Here is a 27,313-nt window from a genome sequence, read left to right as displayed (position 1 = left end):
ACTGTTACACGGTCAGTGCTGAGGGAGTGCCGCACTGTTACACGGTCAGTGCTGAGGGAGTGCCGCACTGTTACACGGTCAGTGCTGAGGGAGTGCCGCACTGTTACACGGTCAGTGCTGAGGGAGTGCCGCACTGTTACACGGTCAGTGCTGAGGGAGTGCCGCACTGTTACACGGTCAGTGCTGAGGGAGTGCCGCACTGTTACACGGTCAGTGCTGAGGGAGTGCCGCACTGTTACACGGTCAGTGCTGAGGGAGTGCCGCACTGTTACACGGTCAGTGCTGAGGGAGTGCCGCACTGTTACACGGTCAGTGCTGAGGGAGTGCCGCACTGTTACACGGTCAGTGCTGAGGGAGTGCCGCACTGTTACACGGTCAGTGCTGAGGGAGTGCCGCACTGTTACACGGTCAGTGCTGAGGGAGTGCCGCACTGTTACACGGTCAGTGCTGAGGGAGTGCCGCACTGTTACACGGTCAGTGCTGAGGGAGTGCCGCACTGTTACACGGTCAGTGCTGAGGGAGTGCCGCACTGTTACACGGTCAGTGCTGAGGGAGTGCCGCACTGTTACACGGTCAGTGCTGAGGGAGTGCCGCACTGTTACACGGTCAGTGCTGAGGGAGTGCCGCACTGTTACACGGTCAGTGCTGAGGGAGTGCCGCACTGTTACACGGTCAGTGCTGAGGGAGTGCCGCACTGTTACACGGTCAGTGCTGAGGGAGTGCCGCACTGTTACACGGTCAGTGCTGAGGGAGTGCCGCACTGTTACACGGTCAGTGCTGAGGGAGTGCCGCACTGTTACACGGTCAGTGCTGAGGGAGTGCCGCACTGTTACACGGTCAGTGCTGAGGGAGTGCCGCACTGTTACACGGTCAGTGCTGAGGGAGTGCCGCACTGTTACACGGTCAGTGCTGAGGGAGTGCCGCACTGTTACACGGTCAGTGCTGAGGGAGTGCCGCACTGTTACACGGTCAGTGCTGAGGGAGTGCCGCACTGTTACACGGTCAGTGCTGAGGGAGTGCCGCACTGTTACACGGTCAGTGCTGAGGGAGTGCCGCACTGTTACACGGTCAGTGCTGAGGGAGTGCCGCACTGTTACACGGTCAGTGCTGAGGGAGTGCCGCACTGTTACACGGTCAGTGCTGAGGGAGTGCCGCACTGTTACACGGTCAGTGCTGAGGGAGTGCCGCACTGTTACACGGTCAGTGCTGAGGGAGTGCCGCACTGTTACACGGTCAGTGCTGAGGGAGTGCCGCACTGTTACACGGTCAGTGCTGAGGGAGTGCCGCACTGTTACACGGTCAGTGCTGAGGGAGTGCCGCACTGTTACACGGTCAGTGCTGAGGGAGTGCCGCACTGTTACACGGTCAGTGCTGAGGGAGTGCCGCACTGTTACACGGTCAGTGCTGAGGGAGTGCCGCACTGTTACACGGTCAGTGCTGAGGGAGTGCCGCACTGTTACACGGTCAGTGCTGAGGGAGTGCCGCACTGTTACACGGTCAGTGCTGAGGGAGTGCCGCACTGTTACACGGTCAGTGCTGAGGGAGTGCCGCACTGTTACACGGTCAGTGCTGAGGGAGTGCCGCACTGTTACACGGTCAGTGCTGAGGGAGTGCCGCACTGTTACACGGTCAGTGCTGAGGGAGTGCCGCACTGTTACACGGTCAGTGCTGAGGGAGTGCCGCACTGTTACACGGTCAGTGCTGAGGGAGTGCCGCACTGTTACACGGTCAGTGCTGAGGGAGTGCCGCACTGTTACACGGTCAGTGCTGAGGGAGTGCCGCACTGTTACACGGTCAGTGCTGAGGGAGTGCCGCACTGTTACACGGTCAGTGCTGAGGGAGTGCCGCACTGTTACACGGTCAGTGCTGAGGGAGTGCCGCACTGTTACACGGTCAGTGCTGAGGGAGTGCCGCACTGTTACACGGTCAGTGCTGAGGGAGTGCCGCACTGTTACACGGTCAGTGCTGAGGGAGTGCCGCACTGTTACACGGTCAGTGCTGAGGGAGTGCCGCACTGTTACACGGTCAGTGCTGAGGGAGTGCCGCACTGTTACACGGTCAGTGCTGAGGGAGTGCCGCACTGTTACACGGTCAGTGCTGAGGGAGTGCCGCACTGTTACACGGTCAGTGCTGAGGGAGTGCCGCACTGTTACACGGTCAGTGCTGAGGGAGTGCCGCACTGTTACACGGTCAGTGCTGAGGGAGTGCCGCACTGTTACACGGTCAGTGCTGAGGGAGTGCCGCACTGTTACACGGTCAGTGCTGAGGGAGTGCCGCACTGTTACACGGTCAGTGCTGAGGGAGTGCCGCACTGTTACACGGTCAGTGCTGAGGGAGTGCCGCACTGTTACACGGTCAGTGCTGAGGGAGTGCCGCACTGTTACACGGTCAGTGCTGAGGGAGTGCCGCACTGTTACACGGTCAGTGCTGAGGGAGTGCCGCACTGTTACACGGTCAGTGCTGAGGGAGTGCCGCACTGTTACACGGTCAGTGCTGAGGGAGTGCCGCACTGTTACACGGTCAGTGCTGATTGAGGGAGTGCCGCACTGTTACACGGTCAGTGCTGAGGGAGTGCCGCACTGTTACACGGTCAGTGCTGAGGGAGTGCCGCACTGTTACACGGTCAGTGCTGAGGGAGTGCCGCACTGTTACACGGTCAGTGCTGAGGGAGTGCCGCACTGTTACACGGTCAGTGCTGAGGGAGTGCCGCACTGTTACAAGCGGTCAGTGCTGAGGGAGTGCCGCACTGTTACACGGTCAGTGCTGAGGGAGTGCCGCACTGTTACACGGTCAGTGCTGAGGGAGTGCCGCACTGTTACACGGTCAGTGCTGAGGGAGTGCCGCACTGTTACAACGGTCAGTGCTGAGGGAGTGCCGCACTGTTACACGGTCAGTGCTGAGGGAGTGCCGCACTGTTACACGGTCAGTGCTGAGCTAGTGCGGCACTGTTACACGGTCAGTGCTGAGGGAGTGCTGCTCTGTTACACGGTCAGTGTTGAGGGAGTGCTGCACTGTTACACGGTCAGTGCTGAGGGAGTGCGTCACTGTTACACGGTCATTGCTGAGGGAGTGCCGCACTGTTACACGGTCGTGCTGAGGGAGTGCCGCACTGTTACACGGTCAGTGCTGAGGGAGGGCTGCACTGTTTCACGGTCAGTGCTGAGGGAGTGCCGCACTGTTACACTGTCAGTGCTGAGGGAGTGCCGCACTGTTACACGGTCCGTGCTGTGGGGAGTGCCGCACTGTTACACGGTCAGTGCTGAGGGAGTGCCGCACTGTTACACGTTCAGTGCTGAGAGTGCTGCACTGTTTACACAACACTGTCAGTGCTGAGGAGTGGACCGCACTGTTACACGGTCAGTGCTGAGGGAGTGCTGCACTGTTACACGGTCAGTGCTGAGGGAGTGCCGCACTGTTACACGGTCAGTGCTGAGGGAGTGCTGCACTGTTACACTGTCAGTGCTGAGGGAGTGCCGCACTGTTCACGGTCAGTGCTGAGGGAGTGCTGCACTGTTACACGGTCAGTGCTGTGGGTGTGCCGCACTGTTACACGGTCAGTGCTGAGGGAGTGCCGCACTGTTACACGGTCAGTGCTGAGGGAGTGCCGCACTGTTACACGGTCAGTGCTGAGGAGGGGCCGGCACTGTTACACCGGTCAGTGCTGAGGAGGGCCGCACTGTTACACGGTTCCGTGCTGAGGGAGTGCCGCACTGTTACACGGTCAGTGCTGAGGAGTGCCCGCACTGTTACACGGTCAGTGCTGAGGAGTGCCGCACTGTTACACGGTCAGTGCTGAGGGAGTGCTGCACTGTTACACGGTCAGTGCTGAGGGAGTGCTGCACTGTTACACGGTCAGTGCTGAGGGAGTGCCGCACTGTTATACGGTCAGTGCTGAGGGATTGCCGCACTGTTACACGGTCAGTGCTGAGGAAGTGCCGCACTGTTACACGGTCAGTGCTGATGGAGTGCCGCACTGTTACACGGTCAGTGCTGAGGGAGTGCTGCACTGTTACACGGTCAGTGCTGAGGGAGTGCCGCACTGTTACACGGTCAGTGCTGAAGAAGTGCTGCACTGTTACACGGTCTGTGCTGAGGGAGTGCCGCACTGTTACACGGTCAGTGCTGAGGGAGTGCGCACTGTTACACGGTCAGTGCTGAGGGAGTGCCGCACTGTTACACGGTCAGTGCTGAGGGAGTGCCGCACTGTTACACGGTCAGTGCTGAGGGAGTGCCGCACTGTTACACGGTCAGTGCTGAGGGAGTGCCGCACTGTTACACGGTCAGTGCTGAGGGAGTGCCGCACGGTTACACGGTCAGTGCTGAGGGAGTGCAGCACTGTTACATGGTCAGTGCTGAGGGAGGGCCGTACTGTTACACTGTCAGTGCTGAGTGAGTTCCGCACTGTTACACGGGACAGTGCTGAGGGAGTTCCGCACTGTTACACGGTCAGTGCTGAGGGAGTGCCGCACTGTTAAACGGTCAGTGCTGAGGGAGTGCCGCACTGTTACACGGTCAGTGCTGAGGGAGTGCCGCACTGTTACACGGTCAGTGCTGAGGGAGTGCCGCACTGTTACAACGGTCAGTGCTGAGGGAGTGCCGCACTGTTACACGGTCAGTGCTGAGGGAGTGCCGCACTGTTACACGGTCAGTGCTGAGGGAGTGCCGCACTGTTACACGGTCAGTGCTGAGGGAGTGCCGCACTGTTACACGGTCAGTGCTGAGGGAGTGCCGCACTGTTACACGGTCAGTGCTGAGGGAGTGCCGCACTGTTACACGGTCAGTGCTGAGGGAGTGCCGCACTGTTACACGGTCAGTGCTGAGGGAGTGCCGCACTGTTACACGGTCAGTGCTGAGGGAGTGCCGCACTGTTACACGGTCAGTGCTGAGGGAGTGCCGCACTGTTACACGGTCAGTGCTGAGGGAGTGCCGCACTGTTACACGGTCAGTGCTGAGGGAGTGCTGCTCTGTTACACGGTCAGTGCTGAGGGAGTGCCGCACTGTTACACGGTCAGTGCTGAGGGAGTGCCGCACTGTTACACGGTCAGTGCTGAGGGAGTGCCGCACTGTTACACGGTCAGTGCTGAGGGATGTCCGCACTGTTACACGGTAAGTGCTGAGGGAGTGCCGCACTGTTACACGGTCAGTGCTGAGCGAGCGCCGCACTGTTACACGGTCAGTGCTGAGGGAGTGCCGCACTGTTACACGGTCAGTGCTGAGGGAGTGCCGCACTGTTACACGGTCAGTGCTGAGGGAGTGCCGCACTGTTACACGGTCAGTGCTGAGGGAGTGCCGCACTGTTACACGGTCAGTGCTGAGGGAGTGCCGCACTGTTACACGGTCAGTGCTGAGGGAGTGCCGCACTGTTACACGGTCAGTGCTGAGGGAGTGCCGCACTGTTACACGGTCAGTGCTGAGGGAGTGCCGCACTGTTACACGGTCAGTGCTGAGGGAGTGCCGCACTGTTACACGGTCAGTGCTGAGGGAGTGCTGCACTGTTACACGGTCAGTGCTGAGGGAGTGCCGCACTGTTAGAGGGTCAGTGCTGAGGGAGGGCCGCACTGTTACACGGTCAGTGCTGAGGGAGCGCCGCACTGTTACACGGTCAGTGCTGAGGGAGTGCCGCACTGTTACACGGTCAGTGCTGAGGGAGTGCCGCATTGTTACACGGTCAGTGCTGAGGGAGTGCCGCACTGTTACACGGTCAGTGCTGAGGGAGTGCCGCACTGTTGCACGGTCAGTGCTGAGGGAGTGCCGCACTGTTACACGGTCAGTGCTGAGGGAGTGCTGCACTGTTACACGGTCAGTGCTGAGGGTGTGCCGCACTGTTACACGGCCCATACTGAGGGAGTGCCGCACTGTTACACGGTCAGTGCTGAGGGAGTGCCTGCACTGTACACGGTCAGTGCTGAGGGAGTGCCGCACTGTTACAACGGTCAGTGCTGAGGGAGGCCGCACTGTTCCACACGGTCAGTGCTGAGGGAGTGCGCACTGTTACACGGTCAGTGCTGAGGGAGTGCCGCACTGTTACACGGTCAGTGCTGAGGGAGTGCCGCACTGTTACACGGTCAGTGCTGAGGGAAAGTGCCGCACTGTTACACGGTCGTGCTGAGGGAGTGCCGCACTGTTACCGGTCAGTGCTGAGGGAGTGCTGCACTGTTACACGGTCAGTGCTGAGGGAGTGCCGCACTGTTACACGGTCAGTGCTGAGGGAGTGCCGCACTGTTACACGGTCAGTGCTGAGGGAGTGCCGCACTGTTACACGGTCAGTGCTGAGGGAGTGCCGCACTGTTACACGGTCAGTGCTGAGGGAGTGCCGCACTGTTACACGGTCAGTGCTGAGGGAGTGCCGCACTGTTACACGGTCAGTGCTGAGGGAGTGCCGCACTGTTACACGGTCAGTGCTGAGGGAGGGCCGCACTGTTACACGGTCAGTGCTGAGGGAGGGCCGCACTGTTACACGGTCAGTGCTGAGGGAGGGCCGCACTGTTACACGGTCAGTGCTGAGGGAGTGCCGCACTGTTACACGGTCAGTGCTGAGGGAGTGCCGCACTGTTACACGGTCAGTGCTGAGGGAGTGCCTGCACTGTTACACGGTCAGTGCTGAGGGAGTGCGCACTGTTACACGGTCAGTGCTGAGGGAGGGCCGCACTGTTACACGGTCAGTGCTGAGGGAGTGCCGCACTGTTACACGGTCAGTGCTGAGGGAGTGCCACACTGTTACACGGTCAGTGCTGAGGGAGTGCCGCACTGTTACACGGTCAGTGCTGAGGGAGTGCCGCACTGTTACACGGTCAGTGCTGAGGGAGGGCTGCACTGTTACACGGTCAGTGCTGAGGGAGTGCAGCACTGTTACACGGTCAGTGCTGAGGGAGTGCCGCACTGTTACACGGTCAGTGCTGAGGGAGTGCCGCACTGTTACACGGTCAGTGCTGAGGGAGTGCCGCACTGTTACACGGTCAGTGCTGAGGGAGTGCCGCACTGTTACACGGTCAGTGCTGAGGGAGGGCCGCACTGTTTCACGGTCAGTGCTGAGGGAGTGCCGCACTGTTACACGGTCAGTGCTGAGGGAGTGCCGCACTGTTACACGGTCAGTGCTGAGGGAGCGCCGCACTGTTACACGGTCAGTGCTGAGGGAGTGCCGCACTGTTACACGGTCAGTGCTGAGGGAGTGCGGCACTGTTACACGGTCAGTGCTGAGGGAGTGCTGCACTGTTACACGGTCAGTGCTGAGGGAGTGCTGCACTGTTACACGGTCAGTGCTGAGGGAGTGCTGCACTGTTACACGGTCAGTGCTGAGGGAGTGCTGCACTGTTTCACGGTCAGTGCTGAAGGAGTGGCGCACTGTTACACGGTCAGTGCTGAGGGAGTGCCGCACTGTTACACGGTCAGTGCTGAGGGAGTGCCGCACTGTTACACGGTCAGTGCTGAGGGAGTGCCGCACTGTTACACGGTCAGTGCTGAGGGAGTGCCGCACTGTTACACGGTCAGTGCTGAGGGAGTGCCGCACTGTTACACGGTCAGCGCTGAGGGAGTGCCGCACTGTTACACGGTCAGTGCTGAGGGAGTGCCGCACTGTTACACGGTCAGTGCTGAGGGAGTGCCGCACTGTTACACGGTCAGTGCTGAGGGAGTGCTGCACTGTTACACGGTCAGTGCTGAGGGAGTGCGCACTGTTACACGGTCAGTGCTGAGGGAGTGCCGCACTGTTACACGGTCAGTGCTGAGGGAGTGCCGCACTGTTACACGGTCAGTGCTGAGGGAGTGCCGCACTGTTACACGGTCAGTGCTGAGGGAGTGCCGCACTGTTACACGGTCAGTGCTGAGGGAGTGCCGCACTGTTACACGGTCAGTGCTGAGGGAGTGCCGCACTGTTACACGGTCAGTGCTGAGGGAGTGCCGCACTGTTACACGGTCAGTGCTGAGGGAGTGCCGCACTGTTACACGGTCAGTGCTGAGGGAGTTCCGCACTGTTACACGGTCAGTGCTGAAGAAGTGCCGCACTGTTACACGGTCTGTGCTGAGGGAGTGCCGCACTGTTACACGGTCAGTGCTGAGGGAGTGCCACAATGTTACACGGTCAGTGCTGAGGGAGTGCCGCACTGTTACACGGTCAGTGCTGAGGGAGTGCCGCACTGTTTCACGGTCAGAGCTGAGGGAGTGCCGCACTGTTACACGGTCAGTGCTGAGGGAGGGCCGCACTGTTACACGGTCAGAGCTGAGGGAGTGCCGCACTGTTACACGGTCAGTGCTGAGGGAGTGCCGCACTGTTACACGGTCAGTGCTGAGGGAGGGCCGCACTGTTACACGGTCAGTGCTGAGGGAGTGCCGCACTGTTACACGGTCAGAGCTGAGGGAGTGCTCGCACTGTTAAACGGTCAGTACGGAGGGATTGCTGCACTGTTACACGGTCAGTGCTGTGGGAGTGCCGCACTGTTACACGGTCAGTGCTGAGGGAGTGCCGCACTGTTACACGGTCAGTGCTGAGGGAGTGCGCACTGTTACACGGTCAGAGCTGAGGGAGTGCCGCACTGTTACACGGTCAGTGCTGAGGGAGTGCCTGCACTGTTACACGGTCAGTGCTGAGGGAGTGCCGCACTGTTACACGGTCAGTGTGAGGGAGTGCGCACTGTTACACGGTCAGTGCTGAGGGAGTGCCGCACTGTTACACGGTCAGTGCTGAGGGAGTGCCGCACTGTTACACGGTCAGTGCTGAGGGAGTGCCGCACTGTTACACGGTCAGTGCTGAGGGAGTGCCGCACTGTTACACGGTCAGTGCTGAGGGAGTGCCGCACTGTTACACGGTCAGTGCTGAGGGAGTGCCGCACTGTTACACGGTCAGTGCTGAGGGAGTGCCGCACTGTTACACGGTCAGTGCTGAGGGAGTGCCGCACTGTTACACGGTCAGTGCTGAGGGAGTGCCGCACTGTTACACGGTCAGTGCTGAGGGAGTGCCGCACTGTTACACGGTCAGTGCTGAGGGAGTGCCGCACTGTTACACGGTCAGTGCTGAGGGAGTGCCGCACTGTTACACGGTCAGTGCTGAGGGAGTGCCGCACTGTTACACGGTCAGTGCTGAGGGAGTGCCGCACTGTTACACGGTCAGTGCTGAGGGAGTGCCGCACTGTTACACGGTCAGTGCTGAGGGAGTGCCGCACTGTTACACGGTCAGTGCTGAGGGAGTGCCGCACTGTTACACGGTCAGTGCTGAGGGAGTGCCGCACTGTTACACGGTCAGTGCTGAGGGAGTGCCGCACTGTTACACGGTCAGTGCTGAGGGAGTGCCGCACTGTTACACGGTCAGTGCTGAGGGAGTGCCGCACTGTTACACGGTCAGTGCTGAGGGAGTGCCGCACTGTTACACGGTCAGTGCTGAGGGAGTGCCGCACTGTTACACGGTCAGTGCTGAGGGAGTGCCGCACTGTTACACGGTCAGTGCTGAGGGAGTGCCGCACTGTTACACGGTCAGTGCTGAGGGAGTGCCGCACTGTTACACGGTCAGTGCTGAGGGAGTGCCGCACTGTTACACGGTCAGTGCTGAGGGAGTGCCGCACTGTTACACGGTCAGTGCTGAGGGAGTGCCGCACTGTTACACGGTCAGTGCTGAGGGAGTGCCGCACTGTTACACGGTCAGTGCTGAGGGAGTGCCGCACTGTTACACGGTCAGTGCTGAGGGAGTGCCGCACTGTTACACGGTCAGTGCTGAGGGAGTGCCGCACTGTTACACGGTCAGTGCTGAGGGAGTGCCGCACTGTTACACGGTCAGTGCTGAGGGAGTGCCGCACTGTTACACGGTCAGTGCTGAGGGAGTGCCGCACTGTTACACGGTCAGTGCTGAGGGAGTGCCGCACTGTTACACGGTCAGTGCTGAGGGAGTGCCGCACTGTTACACGGTCAGTGCTGAGGGAGTGCCGCACTGTTACACGGTCAGTGCTGAGGGAGTGCCGCACTGTTACACGGTCAGTGCTGAGGGAGTGCCGCACTGTTACACGGTCAGTGCTGAGGGAGTGCCGCACTGTTACACGGTCAGTGCTGAGGGAGTGCCGCACTGTTACACGGTCAGTGCTGAGGGAGTGCCGCACTGTTACACGGTCAGTGCTGAGGGAGTGCCGCACTGTTACACGGTCAGTGCTGAGGGAGTGCCGCACTGTTACACGGTCAGTGCTGAGGGAGTGCCGCACTGTTACACGGTCAGTGCTGAGGGAGTGCCGCACTGTTACACGGTCAGTGCTGAGGGAGGGCCGCACTGTTACACGGTCAGTGCTGAGGGAGGCCGCACTGTTACACGGTCAGTGCTGAGGGAGTGCCGCACTGTTACACGGTCAGTGCTGAGGGAGGGCCGCACTGTTACACGGTCAGTGCTGAGGGAGGGCCGCACTGTTACACGGTCAGTGCTGAGGGAGTGCCGCACTGTTACACGGTCAGTGCTGAGGGAGTGCCGCACTGTTACACGGTCAGTGCTGAGGGAGGGCCGCACTGTTACACGGTCAGTGCTGAGGGAGTGCTGCACTGTTACACGGTCAGTGCTGAGGGAGTGCTGCACTGTTACACGGTCAGTGCTGAGGGAGTGCCGCACTGTTACACGGTCAGTGCTGAGGGAGTGCCGCACTGTTACACGGTCAGTGCTGAGGGAGTGCCGCACTGTTACACGGTCAGTGCTGAGGGAGTGCCGCACTGTTACACGGTCAGTGCTGAGGGAGTGCCGCACTGTTACACGGTCAGTGCTGAGGGAGTGCCGCACTGTTACACGGTCAGTGCTGAGGGAGTGCCGCACTGTTACACGGTCAGTGCTGAGGGAGTGCCGCACTGTTACACGGTCAGTGCTGAGGGAGTGCCGCACTGTTACACGGTCAGTGCTGAGGGAGTGCCGCACTGTTACACGGTCAGTGCTGAGGGAGTGCCGCACTGTTACACGGTCAGTGCTGAGGGAGTGCCGCACTGTTACACGGTCAGTGCTGAGGGAGTGCCGCACTGTTACACGGTCAGTGCTGAGGGAGTGCCGCACTGTTACACGGTCAGTGCTGAGGGAGTGCCGCACTGTTACACGGTCAGTGCTGAGGGAGTGCCGCACTGTTACACGGTCAGTGCTGAGGGAGTGCCGCACTGTTACACGGTCAGTGCTGAGGGAGTGCCGCACTGTTACACGGTCAGTGCTGAGGGAGTGCCGCACTGTTACACGGTCAGTGCTGAGGGAGTGCCGCACTGTTACACGGTCAGTGCTGAGGGAGGCCGCACTGTTACACGGTCAGTGCTGAGGGAGTGCCGCACTGTTACACGGTCAGTGCTGAGGGAGTGCCGCACTGTTACACGGTCAGTGCTGAGGGAGTGCCGCACTGTTACACGGTCAGTGCTGAGGGAGTGCTGCACTGTTACACGGTCAGTGCTGAGGGAGTGCCGCACTGTTACACGGTCAGTGCTGAGGGAGTGCCGCACTGTTACACGGTCAGTGCTGAGGGAGTGCCGCACTGTTACACGGTCAGTGCTGAGGGAGTGCCGCACTGTTACACGGTCAGTGCTGAGGGAGTGCCGCACTGTTACACGGTCAGTGCTGAGGGAGTGCCGCACTGTTACACGGTCAGTGCTGAGGGAGTGCCGCACTGTTACACGGTCAGTGCTGAGGGAGTGCCGCACTGTTACACGGTCAGTGCTGAGGGAGTGCCGCACTGTTACACGGTCAGTGCTGAGGGAGTGCTGCACTGTTACACGGTCAGTGCTGAGGGAGTGCCGCACTGTTACACGGTCAGTGCTGAGGGAGTGCCGCACTGTTACACGGTCAGTGCTGAGGGAGTGCCGCACTGTTACACGGTCAGTGCTGAGGGAGTGCCGCACTGTTACACGGTCAGTGCTGAGGGAGTGCCGCACTGTTACACGGTCAGTGCTGAGGGAGTGCCGCACTGTTACACGGTCAGTGCTGAGGGAGGGCCGCACTGTTACACGGTCAGTGCTGAGGGAGTGCCGCACTGTTACACGGTCAGTGCTGAGGGAGTGCCGCACTGTTACACGGTCAGTGCTGAGGGAGTGCCGCACTGTTACACGGTCAGTGCTGAGGGAGTGCCGCACTGTTACACGGTCAGTGCTGAGGGAGTGCCGCACTGTTACACGGTCAGTGCTGAGGGAGTGCCGCACTGTTACACGGTCAGTGCTGAGGGAGTGCCGCACTGTTACACGGTCGATGATGAGGGAGTGCCGCACTGTTACACGGTCAGTGCTGAGGGAGGGCCGCACTGTTACACGGTCAGTGCTGAGGGAGTGCCGCACTGTTAGAGGGTCAGTGCTGAGGGAGGGCCGCACTGTTACACGGTCAGTGCTGAGGGAGGGCCGCACTGTTACACGGTCAGTGCTGAGGGAGTGCCGCACTGTTACACGGTCAGTGCTGAGGGAGGGCCGCACTGTTACACGGTCAGTGCTGAGGGAGCGCCGCACTGTTACACGGTCAGTGCTGAGGGAGTGCCGCACTGTTACACGGTCAGTGCTGAGGGAGTGCCGCACTGTTACACGGTCAGTGCTGAGGGAGGGCCGCACTGTTACAACGGTCAGTGCTGAGGGAGTGCTGCACTGTTACACGGTCAGTGCTGAGGGAGTGCCGCACTGTTACACGGTCAGTGCTGAGGGAGGGCCGCACTGTTACACGGTCAGTGCTGAGGGAGTGCTGCACTGTTACACGGTCAGTGCTGAGGGAGTGCCGCACTGTTACACGGTCAGTGCTGAGGGAGTGCTGCACTGTTACACGGTCAGTGCTGAGGGAGTGCCGCACTGTTACACGGTCAGTGCTGAGGGAGTGCCGCACTGTTACACGGTCAGTGCTGAGGGAGTGCCGCACTGTTACACGGTCAGTGCTGAGGGAGTGCCGCACTGTTACACGGTCAGTGCTGAGGGAGTGCCGCACTGTTACACGGTCAGTGCTGAGGGAGTGCCGCACTGTTACACGGTCAGTGCTGAGGGAGTGCCGCACTGTTACACGGTCAGTGCTGAGGGAGTGCCGCACTGTTACACGGTCAGTGCTGAGGGAGTGCCGCACTGTTACACGGTCAGTGCTGAGGGAGTGCCGCACTGTTACACGGTCAGTGCTGAGGGAGTGCCGCACTGTTACACGGTCAGTGCTGAGGGAGTGCCGCACTGTTACACGGTCAGTGCTGAGGGAGTGCCGCACTGTTACACGGTCAGTGCTGAGGGAGTGCCGCACTGTTACACGGTCAGTGCTGAGGGAGTGCCGCACTGTTACACGGTCAGTGCTGAGGGAGTGCCGCACTGTTACACGGTCAGTGCTGAGGGAGTGCCGCACTGTTACACGGTCAGTGCTGAGGGAGTGCCGCACTGTTACACGGTCAGTGCTGAGGGAGTGCCGCACTGTTACACGGTCAGTGCTGAGGGAGTGCCGCACTGTTACACGGTCAGTGCTGAGGGAGTGCCGCACTGTTACACGGTCAGTGCTGAGGGAGTGCCGCACTGTTACACGGTCAGTACTGAGGGAGTGCCGCACTGTTACACGGTCAGTGCTGAGGGAGTGCCGCACTGTTACACGGTCAGTGCTGAGGGAGTGCCGCACTGTTACACGGTCAGTGCTGAGGGAGGGCCGCACTGTTACACGGTCAGTGCTGAGGGAGTGCCGCACTGTTACACGGTCAGTGCTGAGGGAGTGCCGCACTGTTACACGGTGAGTGCTGAGGGAGGGCTGCACTGTTTCACGGTCAGTGCTGAGGGAGTGCCGCACTGTTACACGGTCAGTGCTGAGGGAGTGCCGCACTGTTACACGGTCAGTGCTGAGGGAGTGCCGCACTGTTACACGGTCAGTGCTGAGGGAGTGCCGCACTGTTACACGGTCAGTGCTGAGGGAGTGCCGCACTGTTACACGGTCAGTGCTGAGGGAGTGCCGCACTGTTACACGGTCAGTGCTGAGGGAGTGCCGCACTGTTACACGGTCAGTGCTGAGGGAGTGCCGCACTGTTACACGGTCAGTGCTGAGGGAGTGCCGCACTGTTACACGGTCAGTGCTGAGGGAGTGCCGCACTGTTACACGGTCAGTGCTGAGGGAGTGCCGCACTGTTACACGGTCAGTGCTGAGGGAGTGCCGCACTGTTACACGGTCAGTGCTGAGGGAGTGCCGCACTGTTACACGGTCAGTGCTGAGGGAGTGCCGCACTGTTACACGGTCAGTGCTGAGGGAGTGCCGCACTGTTACACGGTCAGTGCTGAGGGAGTGCCGCACTGTTACACGGTCAGTGCTGAGGGAGTGCCGCACTGTTACACGGTCAGTGCTGAGGGAGCGCCGCACTGTTACACGGTCAGTGCTGAGGGAGTGCCGCACTGTTACACGGTCAGTGCTGAGGGAGTGCCGCACTGTTACACGGTCAGTGCTGAGGGAGTGCCGCACTGTTACACGGTCAGTGCTGAGGGAGTGCTGCACTGTTACACGGTCAGTGCTGAGGGAGTGCCGCACTGTTACACGGTCAGTGCTGAGGGAGTGCCGCACTGTTACACGGTCAGTGCTGAGGGAGTGCCGCACTGTTACACGGTCAGTGCTGAGGGAGTGCCGCACTGTTACACGGTCAGTGCTGAGGGAGTGCCGCACTGTTACACGGTCAGTGCTGAGGGAGTGCCGCACTGTTACACGGTCAGTGCTGAGGGAGTGCCGCACTGTTACACGGTCAGTGCTGAGGGAGTGCCGCACTGTTACACGGTCAGTGCTGAGGGAGTGCCGCACTGTTACACGGTCAGTGCTGAGGGAGTGCCGCACTGTTACACGGTCAGTGCTGAGGGAGTGCCGCACTGTTACACGGTCAGTGCTGAGGGAGGGCCGCACTGTTACACGGTCAGTGCTGAGGGAGTGCCGCACTGTTACACGGTCAGTGCTGAGGGAGTGCCGCACTGTTACACGGTCAGTGCTGAGGGAGTGCCGCACTGTTACACGGTCAGTGCTGAGGGAGTGCCGCACTGTTACACGGTCAGTGCTGAGGGAGTGCCGCACTGTTACACGGTCAGTGCTGAGGGAGGGCCGCACTGTTACACGGTCAGTGCTGAGGGCGGGCCGCACTGTTACACGGTCAGTGCTGAGGGAGTGCCGCACTGTTACACGGTCAGTGCTGAGGGAGGGCCGCACTGTTACACGGTCAGTTCTGAGGGAGTGCCGCACTGTTACACGGTCAGTGCTGAGGGAGTGCCGCACTGTTACACGGTCAGTGCTGAGGGAGTGCCGCACTGTTACACGGTCAGTGCTGAGGGAGTGCCGCACTGTTACACGGTCAGTGCTGAGGGAGTGCTGCACTGTTACACGGTCAGTGCTGAGGGAGTGCCGCACTGTTACACGGTCAGTGCTGAGGGAGTGCCGCACTGTTACACGGTCAGTGCTGAGGGAGTGCCGCACTGTTACACGGTCATTGCTGAGGGAGTGCTGCACTGTTACACGGTCAGTGCTGAGGGAGTGCCTGCACTGTTACACGGTCAGTGCTGAGGGAGTGCCGCACTGTTACACGGTCAGTGCTGAGGGAGTGCCGCACTGTTACACGGTCAGTGCTGAGGGAGTGCCGCACTGTTACACGGTCAGTGCTGAGGGAGTGCTGCACTGTTACACGGTCAGTGCTGAGGGAGTGCCGCACTGTTACACGGTCAGTGCTGAGGGAGTGCCGCACTGTTACACGGTCAGTGCTGAGGGAGTGCCGCACTGTTACACGGTCAGTGCTGAGGGAGTGCCGCACTGTTACACGGTCAGTGCTGAGGGAGTGCCGCACTGTTACACGGTCAGTGCTGAGGGAGTGCCGCACTGTTACACGGTCAGTGCTGAGGGAGTGCCGCACTGTTACACGGTCAGTGCTGAGGGAGTGCCGCACTGTTACACGGTCAGTGCTGAGGGAGTGCCGCACTGTTACACGGTCAGTGCTGAGGGAGTGCCGCACTGTTACACGGTCAGTGCTGAGGGAGTGCCGCACTGTTACACGGTCAGTGCTGAGGGAGTGCCGCACTGTTACACGGTCAGTGCTGAGGGAGTGCCGCACTGTTACACGGTCAGTGCTGAGGGAGTGCCGCACTGTTACACGGTCAGTGCTGAGGGAGTGCTGCACTGTTACACGGTCAGTGCTGAGGGAGTGCCGCACTGTTACACGGTCAGTGCTGAGGGAGTGCCGCACTGTTACACGGTCAGTGCTGAGGGAGTGCCGCACTGTTACACGGTCAGTGCTGAGGGAGTGCTGCACTGTTACACGGTCAGTGCTGAGGGAGTGCCGCACTGTTACACGGTCAGTGCTGAGGGAGTGCCGCAGTGTTACACGGTCAGTGCTGAGCGAGTGCTTCACTGTTAAACGGTCAGTGCTGAGGGAGGGCTGCACTGTTACACGGACAGTGCTGAGGGAGTGCCGCACTGTTATACGGTCACTGCTGAGGGAGTGCCGAACTGTTGCACGATCAGTGCTGAGGGAGTGCCGCACTGTTACACGGTCAGTGCTGAGGGAGTGCCTCACTGTTACACGGTCAGTGCTAAGGGAGTGCTGAACTGTTACACGGTCAGTGCTGAGGGAGTGCCGCACTGTTAAACGGTCAGTGCTGAGGGAGTGCCGCACTGTTACACGATCAGTGCTGAGGGAGTGCCGCACTGTTACACGGTCAGAGCTGAGGGAGTGCAGCACTGTCACACGGTCAGTGCTGAGGGAGTGCTTCTCTGTTACACGGCCCATAGATGGAGTGCTTCACTGTTACACGGTCGATGATGAGGGAGTGCTGCACTGTTACACGGTCAGTGTGAGGGAGCGCCGCACTGTTACAAGGTCAGTGCTGAGGGAGGGCCGCACTGTTACACGGTCAGTGCTGAGGGAGTGCTGCACTGTTACACGGTCAGTGCTGAGGGAGTGCCGCACTGTTACACGGTCGATGATGAGGGAGTGCTGCACTGTTACACGGTCAGTGCTGAGGGAGTGCCGCTCTTTAACACGGTCAGTGCTGAGGGAGTGCCGCACTGTTACACGGTCAGTGCTGAGGGACTGCCGCACTGTTACACGGTCGATGATGAGGGAGTGCTGCACTGTTACACGGTCAGTGCTGAGGGAGTGCCGCACTGTTACAAGGTCAGTGCTGAGGGAGGGCCGCACTGTTACGAGGTCAGTGCTGAGGGTGGGCCGCACTGTTATACGGTGAGTTTGTTGAGGGAGGGCCGCACTGTTACACGGTCAGTGCTGAGGGAGGGCCGCACTGTTACACGGTCAGAGCTGAGGGAGTGCCGCACTGTTACACGGTCAGTGCTGAGGGAGGGCCGCACTGTTACACGGTCAGAGCTGAGGGAGCGCCGCACTGTTACACGGTCAGTGCTGAGGGAGTGCCGCACTGTTACACGGTCAGTGTGAGGGAGCGCCGCACTGTTACACGTTCAGTGCTGAGGGAGTGCCTCACTGTTACACGGTCAGTGCTGAGGGAGTGCTGCACTGTTACATGGTCAGTGCTGAGGGAGTGCTGCACTATTACATGGTCAGTGCTGAGGGAGGGAGTGCACTGTTACACGGTCAGTGCTGAGGGAGTGCCGCACTGTTACACGGTCAGTGCTGAGGGAGTGCCGCACTGTTACACGGTCGATGATGAGGGAGTGCTGCACTGTTACACGGTCAGTGCTGAGGGAGTGCCGCTCTTTAACACGGTCAGTGCTGAGGGAGTGCCGCACTGTTACACGGTCAGTGCTGAGGGAGCGCCGCACTGTTACACGGTCAGTGCTGAGGGAGAGCCGCACTGTTACACGGTCAGTGCTGAGGGAGTGCTGCACTGTTACACGGTCAGTGCTGAGGGAGTGCCGCTCTTTAACACGGTCAGTGCTGAGGGAGTGCCGCACTGTTACACGGTCAGTGCTGAGGGAGTGCCGCACTGTTACACGGTCGATGATGAGGGAGTGCCGCACTGTTACACGGTCAGTGCTGAGGGAGTGCCGCACTGTTACACGGTCTGTGCTGAGGGAGGGCCGCACTGTTACGAGGTCAGTGCTGAGGGTGGGCCGCACTGTTATACGGTCAGTTTTGTTTGAGGGAGGGCCGCACTGTTACACGGTCAGTGCTGAGGGAGGGCCGCACTGTTACACGGTCAGAGCTGAGGGAGTGCTGCACTGTTACACGGTCAGTGCTGAGGGAGTGCCGCACTGTTACACGGTCAGTGCTGAGGGAGGGCCGCACTGTTACACGGTCAGTGCTGAGGGAGGGCCGCACTGTTACACGGTCAGAGCTGAGGGAGTGTCGCACTGTTACACGGTCAGTGCTGAGGGAGGGCCGCACTGTTACACGGTCAGAGCTGAGGGAGCGCCGCACTGTTACACGGTCAGTGCTGAGGGAGTGCCGCACTGTTACACGGTCAGTGTGAGGGAGCGCCGCACTGTTACACGTTCAGTGCTGAGGGAGGGCCTCACTGTTACACGGTCAGTGCTGAGGGAGTGCTGCACTGTTACACGGTCAGTGCTGAGGGAGTGCCGCACTGTTACACGGTCAGTGCTGAGGGAGTGCCACACTGTTACACGGTCTTTGCTGAGGGGGTGCTGCACTGTTACACGGTCAGTACGGAGGGAGTGCTTCACTGTTACACGGCCCATAGAGGGAGTGCTTCACTGTTACACGGTCGATGATGAGGGAGTGCTGCACTGTTACACGGTCAGTGTGAGGGAGCGCCGCACTGTTACAAGGTCAGTGCTGAGGGAGGGCCGCACTGTTACACGGTCAGTGCTGAGGGAGTGCCGCACTGTTACACGGTCAGTGCTGAGGGAGTGCTGCACTGTTACACGGTCAGTGCTGAGGGAGTGCCGCTCTTTAACACGGTCAGTGCTGAGGGAGTGCCGCACTGTTACACGGTCAGTGCTGAGGGAGTGCCGCACTGTTACACGGTCGATGATGAGGGAGTGCCGCACTGTTACACGGTCAGTGCTGAGGGAGGGCCGCACTGTTACGAGGTCAGTGCTGAGGGTGGGCCGCACTGTTATACGGTCAGTTTTGTTTGACGGAGGGCCGCACTGTTACACGGTCAGTGCTGAGGGAGGGCCGCACTGTTACACGGTCAGAGCTGAGGGAGTGCCGCACTGTTACACGGTCAGTGCTGAGGGAGGGCTGCACTGTTACACGGTCAGAGCTGAGGGAGCGCCGCACTGTTACACGGTCAGTGCTGAGGGAGTGCCGCACTGTTACACGTTCAGTGCTGAGGGAGGGCCTCACTGTTACACGGTCAGTGCTGAGGGAGTGCTGCACTGTTACACGGTCAGTGCTGAGGGAGTGCCGCACTGTTACACGGTCAGTGCTGAGGGAGGGCCGCACTGTTACGAGGTCAGTGCTGAGGGAGTGCTGCACTGTTACACGGTCAGTGCTGAGGGAGTGCTGCACTGTTACACGGTCAGTGCTGAGGGAGTGCTGCACTGTTACACGGTCAGTGCTGAGGGAGTGCCGCACTGTTACACGGTCAGTGTGAGGGAGCGCCGCACTGTTACACGGTCAGTGCTGAGGGAGGGCCGCACTGTTACACGGTCAGAGCTGAGGGAGCGCCGCACTGTTACACGGTCAGTGCTGAGGGAGTGCCGCACTGTTACACGGTCAGTGTCAGGGAGCGCCGCACTGTTACACGTTCAGTGCTGAGGCAGGGCCTCACTGTTACACGGTCAGTGCTGAGGGAGTGCTGCACTGTTACACGGTCAGTGCTGAGGGAGTGCCGCACTGTTACACGGACAGTGCTGAGGGAGTGCCGCACTGTTACACGGTCAGTGCTGAGGGAGTGCCACACTGTTACACGGTCAGTGCTGAGGGGGTGCTGCACTGTTACACGGTCAGTACGGAGGGAGTGCTTCACTGTTACACGGCCCATAGAGGGAGTGCTTCACTGTTACACGGTCGATGATGAGGGAGTGCTGCACTGTTACACGGTCAGTGTGAGGGAGCGCCGCACTGTTACAAGGTCAGTGCTGAGGGAGGGCCGCACTGTTACACGGTCAGTGCTGAGGGAGTGCTGCACTGTTACACGGTCAGTGCTGAGGGAGTGCCGCACTGTTACACGGTCGATGATGAGGGAGTGCTGCACTGTTACACGGTCAGTGCTGAGGGAGTGCCGCTCTTTAACACGGTCAGTGCTGAGGGAGTGCCGCACTGTTACACGGTCAGTGCTGAGGGACTGCCGCACTGTTACACGGTCGATGATGAGGGAGTGCTGCACTGTTACACGGTCAGTGCTGAGGGAGTGCCGCACTGTTACAAGGTCAGTGCTGAGGGAGGGCCGCACTGTTACGAGGTCAGTGCTGAGGGTGGGCCGCACTGTTATACGGTGAGTTTTGTTTGAGGGAGGGCCGCACTGTTACACGGTCAGTGCTGAGGGAGGGCCGCACTGTTACACGGTCAGAGCTGAGGGAGTGCCGCACTGTTACACGGTCAGTGCTGAGGGAGGGCCGCACTGTTACACGGTCAGAGCTGAGGGAGCGCCGCACTGTTACACGGTCAGTGCTGAGGGAGTGCCGCACTGTTACACGGTCAGTGTGAGGGAGCGCCGCACTGTTACACGTTCAGTGCTGAGGGAGGGCCTCACTGTTACACGGTCAGTGCTGAGGGAGTGCTGCACTGTTACATGGTCAGTGCTGAGGGAGTGCTGCACTGTTACACGGTCAGTGCTGAGGGAGGGCCGCACTGTTACACGGTCAGTGCTGAGGGAGTGCTGCACTGTTACACGGTCAGTGCTGAGGGAGTGCCGCACTGTTACACGGTCGATGATGAGGGAGTGCTGCACTGTTACACGGTCAGTGCTGAGGGAGTGCCGCTCTTTAACACGGTCAGTGCTGAGGGAGTGCCGCACTGTTACACGGTCAGTGCTGAGGGAGTGCCGCACTGTTACACGGTCGATGATGAGGGAGTGCTGCACTGTTACACGGTCAGTGCTGAGGGAGTGCCGCACTGTTACAAGGTCAGTGCTGAGGGAGGGCCGCACTGTTACGAGGTCAGTGCTGAGGGTGGGCCGCACTGTTATACGGTGAGTTTTGTTTGAGGGAGGGCCGCACTGTTACACGGTCAGTGCTGAGGGAGGGCCGCACTGTTACACGGTCAGAGCTGAGGGAGTGCCGCACTGTTACACGGTCAGTGCTGAGGGAGGGCCGCACTGTTACACGGTCAGAGCTGAGGGAGCGCCGCACTGTTACACGGTCAGTGCTGAGGGAGTGCCGCACTGTTACACGGTCAGTGTGAGGGAGCGCCGCACTGTTACACGTTCAGTGCTGAGGGAGGGCCTCACTGTTACACGGTCAGTGCTGAGGGAGTGCTGCACTGTTACATGGTCAGTGCTGAGGGAGTGCCGCACTGTTACACGGTCAGTGCTGAGGGAGGGCCGCACTGTTACGAGGTCAGTGCTGAGGGAGTGCTGCACTGTTACACGGTCAGTGCTGAGGGAGTGCTGCACTGTTACACGGTCAGTGCTGAGGGAGTGCTGCACTGTTACACGGTCAGTGCTGAGGGAGTGCCGTACTGTTAAATGTCAGTGCTGAGGAAGTGCCGCACTGCTACACGGCCAGTGCTGAGGGACTGCCGCACTGTTACACGGTCAGAGCTGAAGGAGTGCTGCACTGCTACACGGTCAGTGCTGAGGGAGTGCCGCACCGTTACACGGTCAGAGCTGAGGGAGCGCTGCACTGCTACACGGTCAGTGCTGCGGGAGTGCCGCACTGTTACACGGTCAGTTCTGAGGGAGTGCCGCACTGTTACACGGTCAGTGCTGAGGGAGTGCCGCACTGCTACACGGTCAGTGCTGAGGGAGTGCCGCACTGTTACACGGTCAGTGCTGAAGGAGTGCCGCACTATTACACGGTCTGTGCTGAGAGAGTGCCGCACTGTTACACGCTCAGTGCTGAGGGAGTGCCGCACTTTTACCCGGTCAGTGCTGAGGGATTGCCGCACTGTTATACGGTCAGTGCTGAGGGAGTGCCGCACTGTTACACGGTCAGTGCCGCTCTTTAACACGGTCAGTGCTGAGGGAGTGCTGCACTGTTGCACGGTCAGTGCTGAGGGAGTGCCGCACTGTTACACGGTCGATGATGAGGGAGTGCTGCACTGTTACACGGTCAGTGCTGAGGGAGTGCCGCACTGTTACACGGTCAGTGCTGAGGGAGTGCCGCACTGTTACACGGTCAGTGCTGAGGGAGGGCCGCACTGTTACGAGGTCAGTGCTGAAGGTGGGCCGCACTGTTTCACGGTCAGAGCTGAGGGAGTGCCGCACTGTTACACGGTCAGTGTGAGGGAGCGCCGCACTGTTACACGGTCAGTGCTGAGGGAGGACCGCACTGTTACACGGTCAGTGCTGAGGGAGTGCTGCACTGTTACACGGTCAGTGCTGAGGGAGTGCCGCTCTTTAACACGGTCAGTGCTGAGGGAGTGCCGCCCTGTTACACGGTCAGTGCTGAGGGAGTGCCGCACTGTTACACGGTCAGAGCTGAGGGAGTGCTGCACTGCTACACGGTCAGTGCTGAGGGAGTGCCGCACTGTTACACGGTCAGTTCTGAGGGAGTGCCGCACTGTTACACGGTCAGTGCTGAGGGAGTGCCGCACTGCTACACGGTCAGTGCTGAGGGAGTGCCGCACTGTTACACGGTCAGTGCTGAAGGAGTGCCGCACTATTACACGGTCTGTGCTGAGAGAGTGCCGCACTGTTACACGCTCAGTGCTGAGGGCGTGCCGCACTTTTACCCGGTCAGTGATGAGGGATTGCCGCACTGTTACACGGTCAGTGCTGAGGGAGTGCCGCACTGTTACACGGTCAGTGCCGCTCTTTAACACGGTCAGTGCTGAGGGAGTGCTGCACTGTTGCACGGTCAGTGCTGAGGGAGTGCCGCACTGTTACACGGTCGATGATGAGGGAGTGCTGCACTGTTACACGGTCAGTGCTTAGGGAGTGCCGCACTGTTACACGGTCAGTGCTGAGGGAGTGCCGCACTGTTACACGGTCAGTGCTGAGGGAGGGCCGCACTGTTACGAGGTCAGTGCTGAAGGTGGGCCGCACTGTTTCACGGTCAGAGCTGAGGGAGTGCCGCACTGTTACACGGTCAGTGCTGAGGGAGGGCCGCACTGTTACACGGTCAGAGCTGAGGGAGCGCCGCACTGTTACACGGTCAGTGCTGAGGGAGTGCCGCACTGTTACACGGTCAGTGTGAGGGAGCGCCGCACTGTTACACGGTCAGTGTTGAGGGAGGGCCGCACTGTTACACGGTCAGTGCTGAGGGAGTGCTGCACTGTTACACGGTCAGTGCTGAGGGAGTGCCGCTCTTTAACACGGTCAGTGCTGAGGGAGTGCCGCACTGTTACACGGACAGTGCTGAGGGAGTGCCGCACTGTTACACGGTCGATGATGAGGGAGTGCTGCACTGTTACACGGTCAGTGCTGAGGGAGTGCCGCACTGTTACACGGTCAGTGCTGAGGGAGTGCCGCACTGTTACACGGTCGATGATGAGGGAGTGCTGCACTGTTACACGGTCAGTGCTGAGGGAGTGCCGCACTGTTACACGGTCGATGATGAGGGAGTGCTGCACTGTTACACGGTCAGTGCTGAGGGAGAGCCGCACTGTTACGAGGTCAGTGCTGAGGGTGGGCTGCACTGTTATACGGTCAGTTTTGTTTGAGGGAGGGCCGCACTGTTACACGGTCAGTGCTGAGGGAGGGCCGCACTGTTACACGGTCAGAGCTGAGGGAGTGCCGCACTGTTACACGGTCAGTGCTGAGCGAGGGCTGCACTGTTACACGGTCAGAGCTGAGGGAGCGCCGCACTGTTACACGGTCAGTGCTGAGGGAGTGCCGCACTGTTACACGGTCAGTGTGAGGGAGCGCCGCACTGTTACACGTTCAGTGCTGAGGGAGGGCCTCACTGTTACACGGTCAGTGCTGAGGGAGTGCTGCACTGTTACACGGTCAGTGCTGAGGGAGTGCCGCACTGTTACACGGTCAGTGCTGAGTGAGGGCCGCACTGTTACGAGGTCAGTGCTGAGGGAGTGCTGCACTGTTACACGGTCAGTGCTGAGGGAGTGCTGCACTGTTACACGGTCAGTGCTGAGGGAGTGCTGCACTGTTACACGGTCAGTGCTGAGGGAGTGCTGCACTGTTACACGGTCAGTGCTGAGGGAGTGCCGTACTGTTAAATGTCAGTGCTGAGGAAGTGCCGCACTGTTTCACGGTCAGTGCTGAGGGAGTGCCGCACTGTTACACAGTCAGAGCTGAAGGAGTGCTGCACTGCTACACGGCCAGTGCTGAGGGAGTGCCGCACTGTTACACGGTCAGAGCTGAAGGAGTGCTGCACTGCTACACGGTCAGTGCTGAGGGAGTGCCGCACCGTTACACGGTCAGAGCTGAGGGAGTGCCGCACTGTTACACGGTTGGTGCTGAGACAAGGCTGCATTCTTACACGGTCAGTGCTGAGAGAGTAGTGCTCTGTTACAAGGTCTATAGAGAGAGTGCTGCACTGTTACAAGGTCAGTGCTGAGGGAGTGCCGCACCGTTACACGGTCAGTGCTGAGGGAGTGCTGCACTGTTACACGGTCAGTGCTGAGGGAGGGCCGCACTGTTACACGGTCAGTGCTGAGGGAGGGCCGCACTGTTACACGGTCAGAGCTGAGGGAGTGCCGCACTGTTACACGGTCAGTGCTGAGGGAGGGCTGCACTGTTACATGGTCAGAGCTGAGGGAGCGCCGCACTGTTACACGGTCAGTGCTGAGGGAGTGCCGCACTGTTACACGGTCAGTGTGAGGGAGCGCCGCACTGTTACACGTTCAGTGCTGAGGGAGGGCCTCACTGTTACACGGTCAGTGCTGAGGGAGTGCTGCACTGTTACACGGTCAGTGCTGAGGGAGGGCCGCACTGTTACACGGTCAGTGCTGAGTGAGGGCCGCACTGTTACGAGGTCAGTGCTGAGGGAGTGCTGCACTGTTACACGGTCAGTGCTGAGGGAGTGCTGCACTGTTACACGGTCAGTGCTGAGGGAGTGCTGCACTGTTACACGGTCAGTGCTGAGGGAGTGCCGTACTGTTAAATGTCAGTGCTGAGGAAGTGCCGCACTGTTACACGGTCAGTGCTGAGGGAGTGCCGCACTGTTACACGGTCAGAGCTGAAGGAGTGCTGCACTGCTACACGGCCAGTGCTGAGGGAGTGCCGCATTGTTACACGGTCAGAGCTGAAGGAGTGCTGCACTGCTACACGGTCAGTGCTGAGGGAGTGCCGCACCGTTACACGGTCAGAGCTGAGGGAGTGCCGCACTGCTACACGGTCAGTGCTGAGGGAGTGCCGCACTGTTACACAGTCAGTTCTGAGGGAGTGCCGCACTGTTACTCGGTCAGTGCTGATGGAGTGCCGCACTGCTACACGGTCAGTGCTGAGGGAGTGCCGCACTGTTACACGGTCAGTGCTGAGGGTGTGCCACACTGTTACACTGTCAGTGTTGTGGGAGTGCTGCACTGTTACACGGACATTGCTGAGGGAGTGCCGCACTGTTACACGGTCAGTGCTGAGGGTGTGCCGCACTGTTACACGGACATTGCTGAGTGAGTGCCGCAGTGTTACACTGTCAGTGCTGAGGGAGTGCTGTATTGTTAAACGGTCATTGCTTAGGGAGTGCTGCACTGTTACACGGTCACTGCTGAGGGAGTGCTGTATTGTTAAACGGTCAGTGCTGAGGGTGTGCCGCACTGTTACATCGTCAGTGCTGATGGAGTTCCGAACTGTTACACGGTCAATGCTGAGGGAGTGCCGCATAGTTACACGGTTGGTGCTGAGACAAGGCTGCATTCTTACACGGTCAGTGCTGAGAGAGTAGTGCTCTGTTACAAGGTCTATAGAGAGAGTGCTGCACTGTTACAAGGTCAGTGCTGAGGGAGTGCCGCACTGCTACACGGTCAGTGCTGAGGGAGTGCCGCACTGTTACACGGTCAGTGCTGAGGGAGTGCCGCACTGCTACACGGTCAGTGCTGAGGGAGTGCCGCACTGCTACACGGTCAGTGCTGAGGGAGTGCCGCACTGCTACACGGTCAGTGCTGAGGGAGTGCCGCACTGTTACACGGTCAGTGCTGAGGGTGTGCCACACTGTTACACTGTCAGTGTTGTGGGAGTGCTGCACTGTTACACGGACAGTGCTGAGGGAGTGCCGCACTGCTACACGGTCAGTGCTGAGGGAGTGCCGCACTGTTACACGGTCAGTGCTGAGGGTGTGCCGCACTGTTACACGGTCAGAGCTGAGGGAGTGCCGCACTGTTACACGGACATTGCTGAGGGAGTGCCGCACTGTTACACGGTCAGTGCTGAGGGTGTGCCGCACTGTTACACGGACATTGCTGAGTGAGTGCCGCAGTGTTACACTGTCAGTGCTGAGGGAGTGCTGTATTGTTAAACGGTCATTGCTTAGGGAGTGCTGCAATGTTACACGGTCAGTGCTGAGGGAGTGCTGCACTGTTATACGCTCACTGCTGAGGGAGTGCTGTATTGTTAAACGGTCAGTGCTGAGGGTGTGCCGCACTGTTACATCTTCAGTGCTGATGGAGTTCCGAACTGTTACACGGTCAATGCTGAGGGAGTGCCGCATAGTTACACGATTGGTGCTGAGACAAGGCTGCATTCTTACACGGTCAGTGCTGAGAGAGTAGTGCTCTGTTACAAGGTCTATAGAGAGAGTGCTGCACTGTTACAAGGTCAGTGCTGAGGGAGTGCCGCACCGTTACACGGTCAGTGCTGAGGGAGTGCTGCACTGTTACACGGTCAGTGCTGAGGGAGTGCCGCACTGTTACACGGTCAGTGCTGAGGGAGTGCCGCACTGCTACACGGTCAGTGCTGAGGGAGTGCCGCACTGTTACACGGTCAGTGCTGAGGGTGTGCCACACTGTTACACTGTCAGTGTTGTGGGAGTGCTGCACTGTTACACGGACAGTGCTGAGGGAGTGCCGCACTGCTACACGGTCAGTGCTGAGGGAGTGCCGCACTGTTACACGGTCAGAGCTGAGGGAGTGCCGCACTGTTACACGGACATTGCTGAGGGAGTGCCGCACTGTTACACGGTCAGTGATGAGGGTGTGCCGCACTGTTACACGGACATTGCTGAGTGAGTGCCGCAGTGTTACACTGTCAGTGCTGAGGGAGTGCTGTATTGTTAAACGGTCATTGCTTAGGGAGTGCTGCACTGTTACACGGTCAGTGCTGAGGGAGTGCTGCACTGTTATAAGCTCACTGCTGAGGGAGTGCTGTATTGTTAAACGGTCAGTGCTGAGGGAGTGCCGCATAGTTACACGGTTGGTGCTGAGACAAGGCTGCATTCTTACACGGTCAGTGCTGAGAGAGTAGTGCTCTGTTACAAGGTCTATAGAGAGAGTGCTGCACTGTT

The sequence above is a fragment of the Carcharodon carcharias genome, chromosome 27 (assembly GCF_017639515.1).
Source record: "Carcharodon carcharias isolate sCarCar2 chromosome 27, sCarCar2.pri, whole genome shotgun sequence".
Taxonomy (NCBI): Eukaryota; Metazoa; Chordata; class Chondrichthyes; order Lamniformes; family Lamnidae; genus Carcharodon; species Carcharodon carcharias.
The sequence above is the reverse complement of the archived record's forward strand: the minus strand, read 5'-3'. Positions refer to the sequence as shown.